General features: G+C 41.9%; 1 long non-coding RNA gene across 1 annotated transcript; it reads left to right on the forward strand.

Annotated features, from left to right (window-relative positions):
- Positions 1-104: 104 nt before the first annotated feature.
- On the forward strand, positions 105-3437 carry LOC129868321 (uncharacterized). Its single transcript, XR_008761746.1, has 2 exons — positions 105-393; positions 2141-3437. It is a non-coding gene; the product is annotated as an uncharacterized LOC129868321 (long non-coding RNA).
- The last annotated feature ends 1300 nt before the right edge of the window (positions 3438-4737 follow it).

The following is a 4737-nucleotide window of genomic DNA, read 5'->3' on the forward strand; positions in this document are numbered from 1 at the left end:
GCTCGTTTTTGATGAAGTCAATGGATGAATGTGCTTTTCAATTCAATTTAATCAAACATTCATTTTCTTTATTTCAATTTTGTAATATCTTTAAACTGTATTTGTTGTGACCTGTGACCAAAACGAACTTTGGTCTATGGTGTCCGCCTTAGATCAAATTAGTAGCGCCCTCTGTTTACAATCGCTGGGCTCTGGATAAAATGTACAATAATTAATAGGCTAAGGAGCCTAATCTCAGAAGCTATCAAGCAGCTAACCATGGCGAACTATGTTCTGGACATAGATATTGAAATTACTTCAGTCAAAGTTGTGTTACTTGATATTAGATCAAAAACAGTAACGGATAGCTTATCTTTGCAAACCAAGACGGCTATCAGCAGCGACGAAACGCATGTATGTAGAGTACCAGTCAAAAGATTTTACACGCCTACTCATTCAAGGGGTTTTCTTTATTTTACTATTTTCTACATCTAATAGCACACATGAAATCATGTAATAACCCCCAAAAATTGAACAAATCCAAATATATTTTAGATTCTTCAAAGTAGCCACCCTTTGCCTTGATGACAGCTTTGCACACTCTTGGCATTCTCTCAACCAGCTTCACCTGGAATGCTTTTCCAACGGTCTTGAAGGAGTTCCCACATATGCTGAGCACTTGTTGGCTGCTTTTCCTTTCACTCTGCTGTCCAACTCATCCCAAACCATCTTAATTGGGTTGAGGTCGGGTGATTGTGGAGGCCAGGTCATCTAATGCAGCACTCCATCACTCTCCTTGGTCAAATAACCCTTACACAGCCTGGAGATGTGTTGGGTCATTGTCCTGTTGAAAAACAAATGATAGTCCCACTAAGCTCAAACCAGATGGGATGGCATATCGCTGCAGAATGCTGTGGTAGCCATCCTGGTTAAGTGTGCCTTGAACTAAAAGTAAATCACTGACAGTGTCACCAGCAAAGCACCATCACACCTCCTCCTCCATGCTTCACGGTGGGAACTACACATGCGGAGATAATCCGTTCACCTACTCTGCGTCTCACAAAGACACGGCGGTTGGAACCAAAAATCTCAAGTTTGGATTCATCAGACCAAAGGACAGATTTCCACCGGTCTAATGTCCATTGCTCGTGTTTCTTGGCCCAAGCAAGTCTCTTCTTATTATTGGTGTCCTTTAGTAGTGGTTTCTTTGTAGCAATTCGACCAAGAAAGCCTGATTTAAGCAGTCTCCTCTGAACAATTGATGTTGAGATGTGTCTGTTACTTGAACTCTGTGAAGCATTTATTTGGGCTGCAATTTCTGAGGCTGGTAACTCTAATGGACTTATCCTCTGCAGTATAGGTAACTCTGGGTCTTCCTTTTCTGTGGGGGTCCTCATGAGAGCCAGTTTCATCATAGCGCTTGATGGTTTTTTGCAACTGCACTTGAAGAAACTTTCAATGTTCTTGACGTTTTCTGGATTTACTGACCTCCATGTCTTAAAGTAATGATGGACTATAGTTTCTCTTTGCTTATTTGAGCTGTTCTTGCCATAATATGGACTTGGTCTTTTACCAAATAGGGGTATCTTCTGTATACCACCCTTACCTTGTCACCGCACAACTGATTGGCTCAAACGCATTAAGAAGGAAAGAAATTCCACAAATTAACTTTTAACAAGGCACGCCTCTCAATTGAAATGCATTCCAAGTGACTACCTCATGAAGCTGATTGAAAGAGCTGAATGAAAGAGTGTGCAAAGATGTCATCAAGGCCAAAGGTAGCTACTTTGAAGAATCTCAAATATAAAATATATTTTGATTTGTTTAACACTTTTTTGGTTACTGCATGATTCCATATGTGTTATTTCATAGTTATGGCGTCTTCACTACTATTCTACAATGTAGAAAATAGTAAAAAATTAAGAAAAACCCTTGAATAAGTAGGTGTGTCCAAACTGCAACCTTTCAGTTACTGGCCCAACACTCTTAACCGCTAGGCTACCTGCCACTTAAAGGATTCTACAAAAACGAACGATTCTAGCTTTAATTGTGCAGCCTTTTTAGCAGTTTAAGCTGCTGTGCGTTTGTTCTCAAATTGTATATAATCCTGTTGATTTATAGATTTCTTTAAAAAAATATATGATTGGGTTTTATTTTGCAGGCCAAAAAGCAGAACACTTGACAAATCATAACAACTCTGAATGAGTGCATCACATCTCTGCCTAGAGTCAAGCTCCAGAATGTCTGTAGAATTGGGGTGTCTGGACAAATGCATGCGGTTATATTCTGGAAAGCCCAAACAGGTAAAAAATGTTTTGTGTCATAAATAGTGTGTCACCCACTATTAGGCCTATGTGATATAGATTTCTGATTTAGAAAACACCAGATCTCTTTATCCAAACAAGTCCTTTATGATCACTGTATACCCTCAGGCTGTGATTGGTCAGGTGTAGATAGCTATCAGCTCTTCAGACCTAGAGACACCAGTCAGCTGATCACCCGGCAGGATGGGTGCTGCAACAGTCATTTCCTGTATACTCGACCAAACCCAGACTCACATCTCATCATAGCCACGGGCTTTGATTGTGTCACTATCTTCTGGTACATGAGCCATATACCAGCGTATATATCACTGACAAGCTGAAATGGTCCACCCACACAGACAGTGTGGTGAAGAAGGTGCAACAGCGCTCTTCAACCTCAAGAGGCTGAAAAAAGTTGGCTTGTCACCTAAAACCCTCATAAACCTTTACAGATGCACAATTGAGAGCATCCTGCCGGGCTGTATCACCGCCTGGTACGGCAACTGCACCTGACAACTGCAGGGCTCTCCAGAGGGTGGTGCGGTCTGCACAACGCATCACCGGGGGTAAACTACCTGCCCTCCAGGACACCTACAGCACCCAATGTCACAGGAAGGCCAAAAAGATCATCAAGGACAACAACCACCCGAGCCACTGCCTGTTCACCCCGCTATCATCCAGAAGGCGAGGTCAGTACAGGTGCATCAGAGCTGGGACCGAGAGACTGAAAAACAGCTTCTATCTCAAGGCCATCAGACTGTTAAATAGCCATCACTAGCGCAGAGAGGCTGCTGCCTACATACAGACTTGAAATCATTGGCCACTTTAATAAATGGAACACTGGTCACTTTAATAATGTCACTTTAATAATGTTTACATATCTTGCATTACTCATCTCATATGTATATACTGTATTCTATACTATCTATTGCATCTTAGCCTATGCCGCTCTGAAATTGCTCATCCATATATTTATATATTCTTATTCCATTCCTTAACTTAGATTTGTGTGTATCAGGTATTTGTTGTGAAATTGTTAGATATTACTCGTTAGGTATTGCTGCACTGTCAGAACTAGAAGCACAAGCATTTCGCTACACTCAATAACATCTGCTAAACACGTGTATGTGACCAATAAAACTTGATTTGAATTGATTTGATAGGCCTATAATATCATGTCTACATGACTGGGCTGATTTTGAGCAATAGGTGTACTTCATATACAGCCAGTGGACTCCTGATAAGTGCATGTCTATTGCACCCAGTTCACACTTATCCTATGTGCAGGAGTTTACTATATATACTGATAGATTCAGAAAGCTTGGACATTCTGCTTTTCACTTTGCATTTGAATGCAGGCCGGGGTTCCTGTCTGACTTCACTGTGACATGAACCATCAATGAATATATGGTGTCCATGCTTTGTGGTTCGGAGAGCTGTGCCATGATGACTGGCCAGTATGCAGCCAGCTGGGGCTACTTCAAAACTGCTACCAACCATTGGAACATAGATATGTGAGCACAATATCCTGGCCTCCTTCTTCTTGTTCTTCTTCTTGTTCTTCTTCTTTTAGCACTAATTCTATTTTAGTACAGAAGGATGTTTTCACTAACATACTACATACTGAACATTATATGAATGGATGTGTTGTGTTATGTTGTAGGTTAGCTAACATGCAGCTGTGGATGTATTTAACTATACCTGTGGGTACCAGAAGTCCGCACAAGAATAGTAAACCAACAAAACATTTACCAACTGGGGACATTTTATTGGTCCCCACAAGGTCAAATGCTGTTTCTAGGGGGTTTAGGGTTGAGGTTAGAGTTAGAGTTAGTGTTAGGGTTAGGGTTAGGAGCTAGGTTTAGTTTTAGGGTTAGGGTTACGAGCTAGGTTTAGTTTTAGGGTTAGGGTTAGGAGCTAGGGTTAGGCTTACAGTTTGGTTTTTGGGTTAGGGTCAGGGTTAGAGTTAGGGTAAGGGTACAGGTTAGGGTTGGAGTTAGGTTTAGGGTTAGGGTTAGGGGTTATGGAAAGTAGGATTTTGAATGTGACTGAATTGTATGTACCCACAAGGTTTGCTGCGCAAGACTGTGTGTGTGTGTACATGCTCTAATCTGAACGATGCTGTCTTTCCTGTGCACCTGCTCCCTGAGTGTGTGCCATCTGGCTGCGTGGCTGGGCAGACGTGCTCTGAGTGGCATGGTGTCCACGCCAACACACCTGTAGGGGAAGCCCTATGGGACTTCCAGTGTTCTGTCTACTCCTGCATGACTAACAGGACGGACAAAGCTGAAGCCTGGGGAAGAGGGGTGGTCTGACCTTTGAATGTCAATAGTATTGCTGAACGAGGATTGGATAGGTTTAAGCGATATGGTAATAGCTCCACCTTACACTTCCTAATATTCTAGGTGGAAAACGAACCATTCTGTGTTTACACCTGTCCATCTTTCAGATCTAC

Source organism: Salvelinus fontinalis, chromosome 13 (assembly GCF_029448725.1).
Source record: "Salvelinus fontinalis isolate EN_2023a chromosome 13, ASM2944872v1, whole genome shotgun sequence".
Taxonomy (NCBI): domain Eukaryota; kingdom Metazoa; phylum Chordata; class Actinopteri; order Salmoniformes; family Salmonidae; genus Salvelinus; species Salvelinus fontinalis.